At 40.2% G+C, this 19821-nt stretch overlaps 1 protein-coding gene across 2 annotated transcripts in view; it reads left to right on the top strand.

Moving 5' to 3' along the window:
• Nucleotides 1–19821, top strand: part of PRKN (parkin RBR E3 ubiquitin protein ligase) — a 1356574-nt gene that overhangs the window by 437669 nt on the left and 899084 nt on the right. The gene's annotated exons all lie outside the window — the stretch shown is intronic.

Here is a 19821-nt window from a genome sequence, read left to right as displayed (position 1 = left end):
CTCATATTGAAGCTTCATTACCATCTCCAGTCTCCCACAGGGTGTGCTTGTGACCATTGAAAGGAAGCATAGATTTGTCAGTGTTCAAGATGGCCCCTCAATCTGGTTAAAACATTTTGTCTACCTGTGCAGTGCAAGGAGGTGATTGGAGTCTGGCTGCTTAATCATCAATGATCAGGGCCTATTTCTTATCAACAGGTTGTGACATCATTAATGTCTGGCACGGGGCATCCACCCTAAGCCAGTTACTTATCTACCCTGCCTCACTAAGCCAGCTCTCTGTCTATCCTGCCCCCACTCCTAAAATTATTAAATTGAATTTAATGAATTTTTGAAATCATAGATGAACTTGCACAAAACAACACAGAATTTCCAGGCACAAGTGAATGAGTAGAAATAACGCAACTACCTTCAAATAGAAAAGTGAATAAACCCAGAATTTAGGAACTTGAGCTGATGATGTTCTAGTGGTCTTGGTTAGGTTACAGAGGGGAGGAAGGCTCTGCTTCAGGTGTACTGGGCACCTAGGGGACTGAAAAAAGACCTGAGAAATGGAAATAATGTAGCAAATAACAAATTGGGGAAAGTTAAACAGAAATCTATGCAATACCTATGTGATCCAAGATAAGAAATGAATATGATTATTGGATGAAGGCTGAAAACACATCTGATATTTCAAGCAGGGCACATGTAGGATGACTCCCAAGAGCCCACTTAGATGTCCTGGTATGGATGCCTCCCGAGAGAAGCAAACCTTACTAACGGGCATTCATGATCCCAACACTGGAAATCAAGCAAGGAAAACCCCACCTTGAGCATATAGGAGGCCAGAATATGCTACCCTTAAATATCAAAATACGCATCCTGAAATAGGCCTTTGTAGCATTAAGGGCAGCTTTGAGATGAGTGCCTGGAGTAAGAGCAAACAGGGGAGAAGCTCTACAAAAGCGGAAAGTCACGTTTTGTCAGAGAGGATCACATCTGGGAAGGAGGGCTCCCTCTGCAAGGGTGTCTCAGGTCAGCCCCAGGGAGAGGAGCTCTGAATCCCTAGAGACTTCTCTTCAGAGAAGGCAATGCCCTAAACCTGCCCTACGTACTTGTTGACTGTACTTTCTCAGCCACGTCCCCATTAACTGGCTCTCCCCACACCCTTCTCTCTTTTGTCTTTTGTTCTTTGCTACTGAAACCTGAATTCAAGGCTACCTCTTTGATATTTACTCATTTTACCTGATTACCTCCCATAATTACATGAGTTAAATGTGTTAATAAACTTCTGTTTTGTCGTGGTTAGTCTGTTTTTACAGGAAGTTCTAGATAAAAACTTCTAGGGTTGGTGGGAAAATGTATCATTTTCTCCCCTACACATGGAAGTGAGCATAAACTGGAAGCTTGGCTCCTTCAAATGTGGGAGAATGAAGCAACAATCTGAAACAGAAAACACAACAAATATATTTAGTGCTAATTAAACCATAAAAGAAACAATTGAAATCTGAAAGAGAAAACAGATATAACAGGAAAAGATAGGACAGAATTTTAGCAATTAGACTTAAAAAAAAACTTAAACGGATGATTAAAAAAGAAAATTGGACAAAAATTGGCTAAAGAGAGAATTAGTGAATTGGAAGGTGGATGTGAAGGAATTGCCCATAATATGACACAGAATAAGGAGTACAAGAGTTTAGTGGAGCAGGAGTTGGCAGTAGAGGGTCTAGCATATATTCTTATTCTGATAGAAAGTCTATTATGGGAAGAAAAAGAACGGAGAGGAGAGAGAATTAACAAAATGAGGATTTTTCCATTATGTATAAATCCTCTGATTCAAGAGTGCACGGCACCAAGCAGGATTAATAAAAAAGCATACAGTTGATCTTGATTACAATAATTAAAAGTAAATTAACCACAAAAAGGAAGCACAACACCAGGGACAAAAACACAAAACTTAAAATCAAATGAAGAAATCCCTTATGTTGAAACAATAGTTTGAATGGTTCCGAATGTTTCCAGAGGCTGTCAGTTTGCCTTGATTAGATGTACTGAGAGTAATGAATTGTAGTTCAGTGAGATGAAAATATGGATATTAAAACAAAGTTTGTTAAAGCACGTTCCAATAGAAGAGTGGGCCAGACAAGAGAGAGTGTGGCTCTCTTTCTTCCTAGTTTGGATTTTTAGGCCTAAAGTTTCAGGGGCGTTGTGTTTGTGATGTGGCTGTGAAGTCTTTGGCTGACACCTGGGGGTTGCACACCTTTGGACTCTGCACACATGGTTTCTCAGTGTGCATTTTGTCTCCCCTCTAGTAGGGGGAGGGAAGAGAGAAACCTCAATGCTGATTACAGTGACTGTATAATGAACAAGGCCCCTCCACTGTCTAATGTGGTGTTATTGCACAGGTGCCATAAACTAGACTTTTCTGGCTTGACTAGTTCCCTTTTTATCAGGATACTTTAACAAGTTGTGCTGCAAAATGGGTAGCCTTGGGTGGGCCTGGGCAGAGAACAGGGTCCTTGCTCCCACTACTGGAGGAGGGTCTTGTAACCCTTCCCCCCATAGCTCAGGTCTCAGTTTCTGCTTGACATGAACATAAATAAAAGAAGGAAAATGGTGGTGGCGTAATATCAAACTGCCAAGGGGAGCATTTTTTGACTTAAAATTCTGTGCTCAACAAAACTATTATTCAATAGTGATGGGATCACAGAGTTTATTCTTCCTCTGATGAAAACTGTGTGTTACCTTATTTACTGTCTGGAAAAAAGAGTTTGAGCCCAAGGTAAAGAATTGGAATGCAAGGGATGGTGCTCAGCAAATAAAAGATTGAATGTGTTTCAATTTAAATGAGTATGCATGTAAATAATGATCTTGGTTAGTTTGATGTGTTCAAAAACAGGGTAGAACCAAAGTAGGAAGTAAAGATCGAATTCAGAAGAAAACCACAGTGAGCAGTTGACATGGATATGCTCAGGGTTTCACCAGTGATCAGAGAAATGTTCAAACAATATCTGATCAGTGTACCATTACACAATGGGCCAAAACGCAACAGTCTGACAAGTCCAAGTGTGGGTTAGGCTGTGGGACAACAGGTGCCTCTAGATGCTGTGGTGCAAACATTGACTGTTTCAGCACAGTAGATGACAGTTGCACAACTTCACAATGATTAATGGAATTCAAGTGTCGCATATTCTGCAACTCAAAGTACACAAGGAGGCACTTTCACACATGGTCATATCAGTATCCTTTGAGGTTATGAAAAAGTATAAACAACACAACTGTCTTTAGATAGACTAGATAATCAGTGCTTAATTATTATAACAAGTTAAATGAGAAGTCTGATAATTCCATAGTTAAAACAAATGACCTAGATATAAATATATATATATATATACATATATATATATATCTCAACACTAACAAATCTTGAAATCACTGTGTTTATTTTTTAAAAGGATTATTGAGTAAGATACTGTCTATGTAGAATTTCAATGTATAAAACCCCAACTATATACATTGTTCATGGATAGAATAACTATATATATTCTGTCCAAGTGGGATATGGTTTAGAGTTAAAGGTGACATTAAAATATATTTAAACTCGGCTAGCGCTGTGGCTTAACAGGCTAATCCTCCACCTTGCAGCACCGGCACACTGGGTTCTAGTCCCAGTTGGGGTGCCGGATTCTATCCCGGTTGCCCCTCTTCCAGGCCAGCTCTCTGCTATGGCCTGGGAGGGCAGTGGAGGATGGCCCAAGTGCTTGGGCCCTGCACCCGCATGGGAGACCAGGAGAAGCATCTGGCTCCTGGCTTCGGATCAGTGCGATGCAACGGCCGCAGCGGCCATTGGAGGGTGAACCAATGGCAAAAAGGAAGACCTTTCTCTCTGTCTCTCTCTCTCTCACTATCCACTCTGCCTGTCAAAAAAATATATATATATATATATATATATTTAAACTCTATCTTACATATTGAAGTGTCTATTTATTGACTGAAAAATTGGATTTATTATAATAAACCTATATACTACTTTTAAATTATTTTCAAAAGTAAAAAATAAAATTTGGGGCCGGTACTGTGGTGTAGTGGGTAATGCCACTGCCTGCAGTGCCGGCATCCCATATGAGCACTGGCTTGAGACCCGGCTGCTCCACTCCCAATCCAGATCTCTGCTATGGCCTGGGAAAGCAATAGAAGATGGCCCAGGTCTTTGGGCTTCTGCACCTGCATGGGAAGACCCAGAGGAAGCTCTTGGCTCCTGGCTCCTGGCTTCGGATTGGTGCAGCTCCAGCCATTGCAGCCAATTGGGGAGTGAACCAGAGGCTAGAAGGCCTCTCTCTCTCTCTCTCTCTGCTTCTCCTTCTCTCTTTCAAATAAACAAATAAATCTTTAAAAAACAAAAAAATATAAAATTTCTTTTTAAAAGTAAAAAATTCTTTAGAGCAAAAACAAACCTTTATGTTCATTATCTCAAATAATACTAGCAGAATAAACATCTTGTGTAGATATTTGCATACATTAATCAGTTTCCCAGAATATATGATTCTACCATCTTGTCCCTGATATTTATTTATCTGAAAGGTTTAAAATACAGTCTTATTATCTAATCATAAAATTACTTTTATTTATTCCTAGAATTTTATTTTATGGTTAACAAGTTTGAAAGTATTGACTTTGAGTTGGCTCTTTTTCCAGACCATAATACTTTTAGTTAAGAAAGCATTCTGCTCTGTCGGGGCTGGGAAGATTATGCTAAATGTCTATAGTCACTTTCTTTATGCTCTTGAGATGTGGAATTATTTCAACCCAACACTAAGTTCCAGAAATTCTTGTACAGTTCATAACACGGCAAATGATGAGAGCACTGTGGCAGGAGCCAAGAGCTTTCAGAGTATCACACGCACTGTGGTGAGACGTTTACCTTTACTTCCGGTGACGTCAGCTGCTCCTGATGTCTGATCACCCTGCTTCTCATTTACCCCCGACCAGCTGGCCTGCGAGCTTCCTGTGTTTGCCGGCCAAGGGCTGTCCACAGCAGAGTGAGCTCGTGCAGAGGGTGGCTGGTAGGGTCCTGGTGTACTTCCCTGACACCACCCCAGGCCAGAGTGAGGTTCTGGCACCCTGGTGTCCAGTGAGGCGACCCTCTGTTGTATTTCCGCTGACACCACCTTGGGCTGGCATGGGGCTCTCCTGGTACCACGTGCTAATGCAGACAGGTAGGTGTTAGCTACCTTGCACTTGGGGAGGATCAGGAAAAGAGATGGGTTCTCCTAGGTGAACTTTAGATAAGATTTAGCTCTGTGCTAGTCTGAGAAGTGAGAGGTAAGCAGCCATGCCTCAGTTGTCAGAACTAGCAGGTGTTGCCTCCTCTCTGATCTCTTGCACCTCTCATTGCTTTCTGGGTTGGAAGTTCCTGCTGAGTCTGTTTATTCTCTTTGCCCAATTAACTAGTTTCCCCCAAACTCTCCTGGAAAAGCATTGACAAATATTCACTAAATTACTTAAAATTATGAACTTGGTAAAGTTTTCATCATAACTTCTCTGTATGTAGCTTTTAAAGCTATGCTTTACTTAAAATTATGCAGGAAAAAATGAGACTTCACCTCTTATCTTGGTTTTTCATTGTTTGAATGAGTGTGATGCCTTGAAAGGGATGACTTGGAATATGCTTACATGATGATTTTCCCTTCATAAAAATGGTAGTCTAGAGTTCTTCAAGTGCTGAATCACAAGTTCCCATCTGTAGAATTGTCTAGCAATGCTTGTTCATGCTTCTTCTTTGGCCAGAAATTGTGACAGCATGGTGAGAAGAAATCCAAATTCTTTGATCAGGCCCTGACCAGATGTTCCAATTCATTTTGTAGAGGCCCAGAAATGTCCCTGCTGACGACACTCTGAGAAGCTGTGCCCAACAGCAAAGATTTTTTCCAGCATTACTACCATGGGTCCTCCCTGGCGACCTCCAGACACACATCAGGTGGGAGGGAGGAGGCAGGCATGATAGAGGCAAACAAACCCTGTCAATCCATGGCAGCTGAGCCAGTTCCTATCTGCCTGTTTTGTGTCAAGTCCCTGATTACAAAATGTTTGAAAACCTCTGCCTTGAAGAAGGAAAGTTAAGGGAAACACAGTTTTCTGCATGTTTCCAGGTTGAACCTAGAAGGATTTAAGTTCTGTACAGGGTGAACAGCTGTGTGGTAGCCCCACGGGTAGAGGATTTGATGGAGAGTTCTGAAATATGGAAAAGTACCTTTGGGTACTTGCAGTGGAAAAAGATAACTGGTCAGCAGCAGAGGTGATATCGCGACTTCCATCGATAGCCAGTTATGCAGTTTATGCTTAGAACCTGGGGCATTACATCAAGATTCCTAAGAGGAAATGGAAGAGCTGGACGGGGTCTTACATATTCCTTGGAGCAGTGGTTTTCAGTCACAGTGCTCCTCAGAGTCACCCAAGGGCTTATGAAAGCACAGATTGCTGTGCCCAGCTGTTAGCCTGCAGAGGCTGAGAAATTGTGTTTCTAACAAGTTCCGAGGTAAGGCTAACACTGCTGGACCAAGAGCCACACTTTGAGTAGCATGCCCTAAATATTACAAAGCAGTCACATTTGGAATATAGTTAATGAACAAAATACTTTATTTTACAAGTATTTGACAAGAACACTGAGGAAGCTGCACTTGGGCTCAAGGCACCTGTGGATGAGTTGAGCTCACAAGCTGTTTGTGTTTCCTCAAGGGGCTCCATTCATCACCTGCTGACATCAGATGAGAGAAAACTATTGGACCTTAGGGAAAAACAGGAATGTTCTCGAATATTTCCATCATACAGTTACTTAACTACTTAAATACGTGCTGAATATGGCAAATGAATAAATAAATACGTGCTGAATATGAGCCATTACTAAGTGCCAGGCACGTTTCCAGGTGCAGGGATGCAGCAGGAAATAGAAACCGACATGATGCTTACATGAATCAAGCTTGTTCTAGTTAGGGAAGAAGATGAAAAGCAAAGAAACGAATCCCTGGTCAGTGTATGTCCCCTGGAGAAACATCTAGCGGAGAGTGAGTAACTGATGTTGGAGAAGAGCATCCTCAGGGGGCACCCCTTGGGTGTCTTGGGCAGAGGGACCTGGGAGCCTGTGAACCGGAGGCAGGACTGGGTCAGAAAGCAAGGGCCCATGCTGGCTGGGGCCCTAGGAATGGTGAGAGGAGATGAAGCCTGATGGGAAAGGAGTTACTGTAGGATTTTGGAGTAATGGAGTGGCATGACCTGGCTTAGGGGTAGCTTGTGCTGGCCAGAGAGCAGGATGTCAAGGTAGAAACTACAGGACAGCAGGCTTTCAGATCATGGGAAGACTGCAGTGAGCATAGAACCCGGAACCTAAACGAATGGTAAAAGGCAGCATCTGTGAGGGTGGCGGTGAGCCTGGCAAAAATGCCAAGCCCCTCTTCCAGGAGACGTCTGCTTGAACTTGCCAGCAGCCACTTGAGGTAGCTGGCAGGCACATCCTCCTGATAGACAAGGAGACAACAGTGGACCCTTGGAGGAACTGGCCCCTAGAGGACAAGTTTGACCCCAGGACCCTGTCACTCCAAAGACTGTGTACAGGTATCCTCTAGTCTATGCTGGCCTAACTACAGATACTGGAAGTAGGAAGGGGTTTCGGCACTTGCTTTAGATATTTTGGTTGGGAAATTGACTTAGTCTTGAAATCAGTGGTTCTGAATTATCATGTGCAATGTTAAGTTCAGCCAATAATCAAATTTGAAACTCAGCTTTGTAATATATGGTATACTATTTTTTATTATTTTTGGTTTAAAAATAAAACTATTTGCTAATTTGTCAGTTTTGCCCCCAGCTTACCAAGAAAGCATTTTATGAGTATTTGAAGATTTTATTATCCAAGAAGTGTTTATTTTCTTACTGAGTGAAAGAGTAATTTTGATAAAACATCACATGCTGGAATAATAAATTATTGAAATCTAACTCAGGTAATATAGAAAAACCTTGAAGCAGGCAAATATGAAAAATTTTGGAAACAAATGAAATTTTTTTTTAAGACTTGCACTTTAGATATACATGGATTCATCATGCTTATTAGAGAATCTGTTCTTATCAACAAACTCTCGCCAGTGGTAGGATGTAGTACAAAGTGAAAATTATTCTGGGATTGTAAATTATCTAGCACCTGCCAAATACTTGCTAATGAAATAAAGTGATAAGCTTCAGACTTAATTCTCATTTTATCCAAAATCAAATCTGAAGTACTTGAAAATGTGTGTTTTACATGCTAATGACTAGAAGCCAGAGGGTGTGAATTTCTTGGCGTTTTTGGACAGCTTTAAGGATTGCCTCTTGTGTAAACCTTCCTTGAAATGACAAAATTTTGGCAGAGATACTAGAGCAACTTGAAGTTGCTCTCACATCAGTTTATTAAAAATGCATTATGATTCTGCCAGGGCTTTAGTTTTTCTTCAAACGTAGACATTTTCACTATGATATACTTTTTCATTTTTGTAAGTGAAAACGATGTTGCACAGTAACAAGAATTAAGCCAGCCTGCCACTTCGGTGGTGGTGGTGGTGGTAAGTTTGAGGTAGGGGGTCATAGTCCTGAATGCTTTCCTAAGAAGACCGAACACTATTCTAAAGGTAGACATAGTTGCTCCTTCTGATTTTATAATCCTCTCTCTATGCTGTCATAATTGTAACATTTCTGTTTATGCTTTCAAGGCTCACTCATCCAATGCAAGTCACTAATACATTTTCTTCTTTCATTGCCTGTTACATGGCTGGTGATGGATACTTTTTCATACTGTCAAGCATTAATGCAGCATGTAAACTATAGCCTTACAATTCTTCCACTGCTGTTGGCCCCAGTTGGTGGGGACAATGTGGTAGCAGTTGCATTTGGGTAGCATGGTGCAGTGTGCCTTGGGATAAACATGATGCAAGCCCCAGTCCTAGCCCCAAGGAGATCAAAGCTTGCGAAAGGGGTGGTTTAGTATGATCAGCCACACAGGAGAGAACACACACCAGAGGAATTGCTTTCTCATGTGATTTTATTAGCTTCTGAGTAACTATTTTTTTAATTGACAAACATTGGACATATTGATGGGTATTCACGTATGCAAAGCATAGTGGGCATTTCTAGCTCCTCAGGTATTTTTGATATTTGTGTGAGTGATAAAAACATTCTGAATCCATTCTTAAAGCTTTTTCTGAGTAATTATTATATTTAAGAGACCCATTAATGGGAACGGGGCCTACAAAGATCAATAAGAAGAACCATGTTCTCAAGTATCTTCCAAGCTAGAACATGCACCTGTACATGATGAAATGGGGTAAGCTTTGGAGATGAGGTACTGCCAACTGTGGAGTTTTACTAAGGAGGTGGGAGAGGCCAAAATGGAAGAAGGCAGACTTTGAAAGACAGCAAGGAGTCCCCTGTGGAGGCCTTGGAAGTGATGAGGAGAGCTAGGGCCCCTGCGAGAGGTGGCAGAGGACTGAGGTGTTCGGGAAGGGGGCCTTCCTGAGTGCAGAGCTCTGGATCCGAACGTCTCGGTGAGCAGACATGGCTGCCTGACTTTCTCCCCCACCCCTTCCCTGCTGGCATTAGGAGAGTGCCCCCACGTGATGCATCTTCTTTCTTACACACTCGCGGAAAGAGCAGACGTGGCTGGAGTAGAGCTGGAAGGAGGGCCAGTGCACAGCTGATGGGAAAGCAGTGAGGAAAACAATTAGAGGGACCTTTTGTCCTTGCCTTGTGTGGGCACCCATGGCTCTGTTGGAAATGGTTTGCTTTTTGTGGTTGAAATAAATGGTTGAAATGAGTGGTGGGAAAGAGCAGGCAAGATGCAACAGTGTTGGTTTTGGAAGTGAATGTGGCAAGTGTTGCAGGGAGTCAGGGGAGGCTCTACCTGTTGTGACTTTCTGGAAGTCACCTCTACAGGGTCACATAATGATTAAAAGAGCAGCGAGGACCAAGTTGCTGTGAGGCCTGGCTTGACCTTGCCCTTGTACTCTTTTAAGGAAAGGCCTCTCCCATTCATAAGTCTGGGCACCCTTTTGTGCAGGCTTTAATTTTCTTTTTTTTTTTTTTTTTCCCTGTGAGACCTGGAGTCTTTCAGAGGACACTGTGCCTATGCCAAGGTGAGAAGTTGGGTACTTGACAGAAGACTAGAGCCCAGGGTGTTTCTAGCTGGGGGGTCACTTGAGCTTTCTGGCTAACACAGAGTGCAGAAAAACTATGGGTAGGCCATGGCCCACTTTCCTGATTTGGCTAGAAGGGGAATAAAGAATAAATTGCACATTAAGTAGTAGAAATTAACTGCCCAAAATAAGCTCTCTTCTTCTCAAGCTTGCTAACTTTGTTCTGAATCAAGACTGAAGAACTTTGTGAATTTTTTTTTACTAAAGGCATTATGTTGTATGCTTGTGCCTTCTAAACATTTCTCACATAATTCAGGAATTAGTATTCCACCTATGTAACAAAAATTAAAATTAGTGATATGCTGATTTTATTTAAAAAAAGAAACCATCATGACAAGTAAACAAGATATTAGAGCCATCTTTTTAAAATCACTTTTTGGTAATTTCACAGAATTGGCCAGGAACTACTGTATCTTCTATATCTCTTGAATAATAATTATGTTTCCAAATGATACCTCTGAAGCTCTATACGATAAAGATTCTTCATCAGTCTCCATATATTAAGTTAAATTGACTACCTTTGGTGTTAGAGATATATTACTACATTCTGATTTTTAACTAGACTATCCAGTCTGTCAGTGGAGTCTTGGATGCTTCCTGTGAGAAGGGAATGCAGTGGCCAATCATTTACTCCAGTGGATTGAATGAAAATCCCTTGAGCCCAGGAATATGAGGAGATCTCCAAAAAGTTCATGGGAAATGCATGTTATGAAAAACCTATGCATGTCAAAAAGTTTATGTATCAAAATTATTTTTTAATTATAATTCTCATGAACCTTTTGAAACACCCTTATGTGTTTTATACCCTAAGTGTTTACCACAGATGCAGGTGTATAGCAGCCACTTAATAAATGTTGTTTCTGGAATACCTCCTATGGCTGTTTTCTTAGGGTTTTACATTTTCATTGCCTTCCATCCCTGATTCATTTTATCCTCATTTTCTATTAAGTAGTGTACTACCAAATATTCCATCAGGAAACAGAGCAATCTCTTGGATTTTCTTGATCTGTGCTTGGTCATTGGAAACCATTTGGCTAGAAAGGAAATTTCAATAAGGTGAAAATAGATACAGTTTGTTTTTATTTTTCTACCAGGATTTGCTCAAAAGTCAGGTTGGTAATGAGTATGTGTCGCATTTTAAATGTTGAAAGGGGAGATCAGCTGGGAACGAGTTATTATGTGGGCATTACCAACAAGGTCCTGCCAGCAGCTGCTGGACCTTAGCAGGATGGAAAAAAGTTAGTATCCAGTTTCATGATGCACACAGAACTCCTTCTGTAAATGACCGAGTAGATGATACACAGCGAAGTCCAGTGAATCAGTTTGGGCATATGGTTTCAGGTCAGAATCGTGGAACTCCGTGCTACTGTTGTCTTCCATAGATGTTTATTTGAATCTAATAAATGAGTCTTGAGAGCTTGTTTGGAGGTCCTAGCAGGGGAGCGCAGCCACTCGTACACCCTTGACCGAAGATCAGTCCTCCTCTGGTGGGCAAGTTCATCCTCTTTGACCGAGCATGCAGCTTAGAGAGGGACGCACATGGAGCAGTGAGGGAGGAAGGGGACACCTGCCTAGCCAGCCAGATCAGCCAAATCAACCCTGGTGATCAGTGGGGTGACAGATGTCACAGCCAGATCGCCCTCAACAACCACGCATGAGTCTTTAGATGAGTCTGACAGTATCCTGTCTCACACAGCTGCAAGGAAAATATGCGTGTGCATCTTTGTGATGTTCTGCTGCTCAAAGACAGGACACTCTTCACTAACTCCCTGACAAATCTGACAGACGAAGACAGACATGTTAATCTAGAGAGATGTCTTAGGCAAGTGTGATTTGCCAGTCTTCACAAATTGCTGTAATTTGCCATGTAGTTTCTTTATTGTCACAAAAAATATAAGGGTGCAGTTAGTGAGTGAAGTTCCTGCCTGAGTAGTTATATTAATGAGAGCTGCTTGTGGTGTGGACTTCTGATGCCAGCGTAAGCTTTTTGATGAGAATGAACCAGCCAGACTCTTTGATTTCTAATTGATAGCAATGAAGTCATCTCTCCTTAACAAAAATCTGTTGAATCATTTGATATTCTTTTACTGAATTAATTCTTCATTAGTGGAATTGCTAAAATTTTGGTGGTGCCTCATGTTTGACAAATGCACACAATCTTAGAACAGGGATGGTAAAGTTTTTTTATAGGATTTTTTTTTTTTGACAGGCAGAGTGGATAGTGAGAGAGAGAGAGAGAGAGAGAGAGAGAGAGAGAGAGAGAAAGGTCTTCCTTTTTGCCGTTGGTTCACCCTCCAGTGACTGCTGCTGCCGGCGCATTGCGCTGATCCTAAGCCAGGAGCCAGGTGCTTCTCTTGGTCTCCCATGCAGGTGCAGGGCCCAAGGACTTGGGCCATCCTGCACTGCACTCCTGGGCCACAGCAGAGAGCTGGCCTGGAAGAGGGGCAACCGGGACAGAATCTGGTGCCCCGACCGGGACTAGAACCCGGTGTGCCGGCGCCGCAAGGTGGAGGACTAGCCTGTTGAGCCACTGCGCCAGCCAGGATGGTAAAGATTAAGAAGTTCCCACGGACATGAGTAACGAGGTGAGCTTGTTTCAAATTGACCTTACAGGGTATCCCTTCATGAAAATGAGAAAGATTATACAAAGGGCACTTCAAAAAGCTTGTGGAAAATGGATTAAAAGTGAGCTGAGTTTTGGGGAAAAATTTCTTTTGAACTCTATGCATAATTTGTTTTCATAGTATATATATTTTCCATTAAGTTTTTGAAGACCCCCAGTCCCTTTGGATAGTGTATGTTTTAATTGATAATCATGTGGGCAAAGCTATCATGGCATTTGCTTATTTGGGGGTGTTGTGACTGATGCTGGTTATACAGAACCACAGTTTTAATTTCCTTTGTTTAATCTAATTCATGCCAAGAAAAATATTGTATCGATAAGATGTTGACATGCTCAATGACAGGAGGCAGCAGTCTCTCAGGGTTTTTGTAGTATTGTAGTATCTGCCACTTTGCTGTCACAGCTGCCCCTCTTGTTAACTGAGCATCTGGTATTTTTCAGAAAGACTATGTTTTCTGATTTCCTTCAATTACCATTTCCATAGGTGTCTCTCTCTTTTTTTTTTTTTAATGGACTCCGTGGCAAGTGATTTTTCACGTTTGTGTTTGGAAAGCAAAATGGACTCTTTTCCTGTAGTTAAGAGGTTTTTGATTACAGTAGGACTGGGAGCACCAGGCCGGTACACACAGGCTGCGAAAGTCCTGTCGGGAGGCAGATCCCACAAAGCTGGGGTTTTGTGGAGTTCTCGGCTGTCTGTAGGACCTAACACAGTGCTTGACACAAAGACAATGCTTCAGAAATATGTGTTAGATAAATGAAGGCAGTGTTCATCCCTCTGTCGTTTGATTTCCCTTTTGAGGCTGGGAAATATAATTCATCCCAGCCTAAGATTCCCAGTTATTGGACAAGTTTTTGTTGCTAAAGCGGAGTCCGATTCTTTTGTCAGAGATGTCAGATGTCTTCATCCTTACAGTTAGCACTAGAAGGGTCTCTGACTTCAAAACTCTGTGTGCAAATCCCTAATCCCTAATTTTCTACCTCACAAATGCACATGCCAGGTTTATGTGATTCCTTTCCCAATGCGGCATTGCACTGATGTCATTTAGTGCTACCATGTCTGAATCATAATCTTGAATAATTACCTTGCTTATTATTCCCATGTGGTAGAGTTCAGTTTCTGACAGCTATGAAATCAATTAACATGACCCTCCCCTTTTGTGCATTCTTCCTCTTCATTTGTAGTGCATTTCATTGCTTTCCTTTTCTCCTACTTCAAACTGATGAGAAGTTCTTTCAGGGCTCCACATTACCACAAGAGAAAGAACAGCTTCTAGCTTTGACCTATTCTACTTCTAAAGTCACATGAATGATTCATGAAAAGGAATTATCTGGAAAAATATTCAGCATACCATTTACATATATCAATAATTTCTTTAAATCAAGAAGTATCATAGAAGGGACTGAATAAATACCTTTTTGAAAACTTGATAGCATAAGATACTATATGGGGGGGTGCCTCAAAAAGTTGATGAAAATGTATATTATCAAAAAAACTATGGAGGCTTTCAGAATTGACTGGTCCAAAATGAACTTTTCTTTTCATTCATTTATCCTATGAACTTTTTGAAGTACCCTGGTATAACCATTGATGATGATGATGGAGGATATCTGAGGTTATAGAAAGATGCTACATGAAAATGATGGATTCTAAACTACTGAGGAAAGTACGATCTTACATGTTAAGAAGTGGTAACTGAACACACTCACCTACATATGCAGATGTACAGAAAAAAATTAAAGTGGGTACAAGAGTCAATGGTAGTACTCAGGATTATGAGTTGTTATGTTTTTATTTTGAATCTTCTTCCTCTAGTGACTGTGCTTCACCAAGGTAGGAAAAAGAATAAGGAAAATGGTCCAGCTCCTAAGGGTATGGAATGTGCTGGAAGTTGAGGTCCTAGAAATGTGGTTACTTGGAGACTGTAACTTAGCTGCTTATCTGGTGCTTCCTAGAATGAATACATTGGCTGGGGTTCCCTTTCAGCATCCTGTTCAATAGGCTTTGGTAGAGGTCTGAGGATCTGTATGCTTAAGGTTTCACAGGTGACTCTGATGAGCAGCCAGTTCTAGAATCTCATATGTCTCACGTTTCCTAATCCATCATATCTTGTCCTTCCTCTTTTTCAAGTGAATATCTGGATCATTCTACTAAGTTAAGCAATTCATGGCCAGTGGCCAGTCAGATTTCCCACTGAGAGATGCAAAGAGTCCTTAAAGAGGATGACAGACTATAGGCCTACAACAGGAAATGTATAAGATGAACCTTGTTGGACATCACATTGTGCTTTCTTATTTGATGGCTTGTAGAGGATGTCAAAGACTAATGGACAAGCTCAAAAGACTCATTGGTTAATAAAGATTCACACCTAAAGATGAAATAATGCAAGATAAAAAGTGTGTTGAATACAACTAATTGAAAATATAAAAATGCATAATTTTAGTAAAAACATCCAGTGCTTTGGAAACCATTGAGCAAAAAACCTTACTCAGAAAATTCGTCATTAAAAGCACCAATAAGCATTTGAATAGCATTTCCTATGGAAATTCCATTTCAAGGAAAGCAAATGGCCCCAGTAGCTGAGGTCATTTTTTCTGTACAAAGTAATTCCATAAAATAATTGAGGAAGGAAATCCAAAGTTAAAATAATCACCACTATGCAAGTCCTGATTCACTGTGGCAGCAATTATGAATAGATGGACTCATCAGATGAAAGCTGGTGGGTGGAGATTCAAGGCAGGGCCTCAGGCTGGTTCCTCCTGATCAATCTCAGGATCGCTGGAGCAGAGACAACTACTTGGTTTCATCTGATGACTTGTTGAATCTGGGTGATGATGATTTATTTGCTGCACTTATGCATACTTGTAAGGTTTTTAAAGTACCAGTTAAAAACTCACTTGAGTGTATTAGTGTATATATTAAAAAGTAGTATTTACACAAGATTGCTGGGTTAGAAACAAAAGTAGTCAATATCTTACTGAGTAATCAACTATAATCTTTGGATTTACGTGTTACTCCAGACAGAAATTATATACATCCCCACCAGACAAAAACCTTCAGCTTACCCTCAGGTGCTACTGAGCTGTGCAACCCCCTGCTGAAGGTAAAACAAGTGCAGCACATTACTGCAAGAACAGCTCATTATCTGTTTGGCTCATTTCCAATTTCAGGTTTTTTTTTTCCCAAAACCATTTCCCTCATTATGATCATAAGTAATATCAAATATGTCTTTCTTTATGTTTCTAAATAACAAAGGAAGACTATTTTCATTATGTTTGGCTTAGTTATTTATGTAGAGGGAGCTAGACTGTTAAATAACCAGATAGGTCTACTTGAGTTTGTGTTATAGACCTAGAACCATATAGTTTGAGTGAGAGAATTTACTCTACATTAAAATTTTCATAAGCAACTTTAGATTTGAGTTGTAGAAGCCTTTGTTATTGTTTTTTTCTTCTATCTTTAAACATGGAAATCAATTCCAAGATTGTTTTCACCACCATATTTTTAAAAATATTTTTTTATTTGAAAGGGTTACAGAGAGAGAGAGAGAGAGAGATCGATCGATCGATCTTCCATGTGCTGGTTCATTTCCTAGATGGTTGCACAGCCAGGAGCCAGGCGTTTCATCAGATCTCCCACGTGGGTGGCAGGGGCCCAAGCATTTGGGCCATCCTCCACTGCTTTTTCATAATCCATTAGCAGGGAGCTGGCTCAGAATTGGAGCAGCCAGGATACGAACTGACACCATATGGTGTTGCCACAATGCCAGTCCATTTCCACCATATATAACATGCAATGTCTTTATGTCTGGGTAAATCTGTGCCTTCTAGAGGTTCCCAAAAAAGCTCTTAACTAGCCAACCATCATGATCTGTGCTCATGGGATTGCAATAGCCAGAAACACAACTTGTTTTATTTGGTGGAATTAGTAGTCATTGGTTATAGGTATGAAGCCATTTATTGTCCCTTAATAATGTGCTGTTATATCTGAGACATATTCTCAGATACAGTTCTCCATGCATATCCTTTGTTACACCATCAGTATTTTCAAGTATATCCTGGCAGGATAGGAAAAAAAAATCTTACTTAACCTATGCAAATCACGAAAAGCAAGGTATTTATTGGAATTCTGCAGGGCAATGAACATCAACTACTACTTACACATGTTCAAATTCAGCCTACAGAAGCATAGTCAACTATACTGAAGGTGAGACAGATTAAAAAGAAAGAGAAAGATCGCCATATACTCATTTAAAGAAGAGAACATCGAAAGCCAAACCAATAATATTCAAAGCAAATAGCAGTGATCCAATTTGCCTCATCAGTTTATTTGTTGTTGTATAATTCATTCTTGTTCTGTTGGATCTTGGGGCAGTGGTGTTTTGATGAAAGACATCTATTTCCAGACTAAAATACATCCTAGAAATCCTGATTGACCCTGTCAATTCAGTGTGAAAGTTGACAAGCTGGGGGCAGTTCAGACTCCTGTGGTTGAGAGTCTGGTCTGTGAAACATCAGTAGCTGAGTGTCTGGTGCAGTCCTTCGAGAAGTCCAGACACTGTCCATCTGTGGAGACACAGGCTATGCCTCTGTTTAGTTCCAGAATTTTCAGCAAGCATCAGAAAATAGCAGAAACCACTCTGATCATAATAAAAGGCAGGATTCATTATGACAAAAACACAAAAGAGGGATGCAATTTCGCTTTGTGACACAGTGCAGAACCATTTCATAAGGGTCTGACCAGTGTTTCCTTGGAGAGCGAGAACATACCAGTTTAATGGGCAGCCAGGGCTTAGAGGACTATCCATGGCCTTCCTGTAGAGGGTTTAGTTAACAAAACACTTCTAGGAATACATCTCCTCTACACGAACTGGACCTGAGAGTGTGAGCACTTTGTTCTACAGCTCCTCCAATAACGCTAACATAATTAAAAAACACCAGGCCCACCAAACAAACTTTACAGCTTCTAGCGTGGATCTCCAAAGGACCTGCTGGGAAATTTCAAGTAGTTTTAAGTAAATCCTGAAATTTAATTTTTTTCCAAATATTAGATCTGATTTTCAGAAGGCAGTATCAAAGGGATTGTTGGAAGAGACATGCCATCCTGTTATAATAAAATCCTTTGGCATGGAGTAGCAGGTTAAGTTTTGCTGCCTGTGATTCTGACATCCCTAATGAGTGCTAGTTCAAGCCCTGGCTGCTTCACTTTCAATCCAGCTCCCTGCTAATGTACCTGAGAGAGCAGCAGAAGATGGATCTAGTGCTTGGGCCTCCACCAGCCACATAGGAGACCTGGATTGATTGCTATGTTCCTGACTTTAGCATGGCCAAGCCCTAGCAATGTGGATATCTGGGGAATGAACCAGCTGATGCAAGACTCCTCTCTCTCTGTCTTTCTCTACCTCCCCCTCCATCCCTCCGTCTTTCCCCCCACCCTTCCTCCCTCTTTCTGTGTAACTGTGCCTTTCAAGTAAATAAATGATTTTTTTTTAAAAGTGCTGTGCCTTGAGGAACAATAGTCAATTACCAAATTAATCAAAGTGGCAACAAAACATTTCAAGTTTAATATAAAGTAACATGATTCTAAGAAACACTACCTCATTCCAGAGTGAGGAAGCTTTGACCTTTTAAATTTTATACTATATTTTTATAATCCAAATAGATGATCAAGTCAACACAAAGCAGAGATTGCTCATGTTGGTTATAGAATCTGCTTCCTTGGGAATATTACACAGATGGAAAAATATTACGTTTGCTTGTAAAGAATTCTTATTTGAATTTGTCAAGAGAAAAAATGCCTAGTTCTAATGTTGCATTACATTTGAGATTACAGGCTTTACGAGATCCTCTTGTTCCTTTTAAACTATCACACATATAAGGCCATCAAACATGGATGAATTTTGTTATAATGTTAATAGATTGTAAGGTTCTTTTCAGACTTGGATGATGTAACAATAGCAAGTAAAATTCTGTTTTGTCAAATGATCTATAGCTCACTATATTATTCCACATATTTTCTTTTCCTGTCCTTTTATATCCTGGAACAAGCTGACAATTCAATATGCTTTTGTTTCTTGAGAAACTTTCATTCTATTGCTGTTGATAAATAGTTGAATTTTTCTGTTACTGTAACTTCTAGGATTGTCTCAGTCACCCAAACTGATTTTAACTTGTAGTGAAAATAACCACTTTCACAGAGAAACTAAGTAGGTAATGGAGAACTATCTATCATACACAAGCATCTTGGCTGAGTGACAAAGCTTATAAATAGCAAACACTATTGTCTACAGTTACAGATTTTTTTAAAGTAACAAAATTATTCACATGACCCAAATGTATAGCCATTCTGTAGTATATAGAACTAAAAAGCCAAAAATATGTAAATTTCAGATTATACATAATTATCAGTGCTTCATGTTTAACATATCATCTAAGTTTCTAAAGATTATTAGTAAAATAGAACCAACTTAATGTCAGCTCAAGGCTTTAAGTTATATAATATTCTAAGAAATTATATTTAGTGCTAACAAACACACTAGAAAACCTAACTACTGAAAAAACTTCTCCAGAATTATGATTCAGTTTAGTTAGATTCAAATATGTACCTTTCATAAACTCACACATTATTTAAGTGTAATACTACATTACTTGATTTAAAAAAAAAAAAACAGTATTAGCAGTTCAGATTAACCACTCTTCATATGGGAAACCAAACTTAAGCTTTATAAAATAGCAACTTTGTCACATATATAACACTGATAAATTAGAGAAAAGTATATAGCTTTTTTTCTTTCTTAAATCCAAATTACTATAAAAGTCCAAACTTCAGAAGATTCACCCACTATTATGTGACGAGGTTTCTGAACTAACAGTGTCTAGTGGAACGATTTTTAAGTCCAGAATATTTATCCAAAATTTGGTTTTCTATTTTCTGTGAATTTGGGGGATGTTCAGTTAGTAAGCATGCTTATTTATGTTTTGTAAGTCAGAGACATACTATTTAACTTG

This window comes from Lepus europaeus, chromosome 3 (genome assembly GCF_033115175.1).
Source record: "Lepus europaeus isolate LE1 chromosome 3, mLepTim1.pri, whole genome shotgun sequence".
NCBI classification, from domain to species: domain Eukaryota; kingdom Metazoa; phylum Chordata; class Mammalia; order Lagomorpha; family Leporidae; genus Lepus; species Lepus europaeus.
The sequence above is the reverse complement of the archived record's forward strand: the minus strand, read 5'-3'. Positions and strand labels throughout refer to the sequence as shown.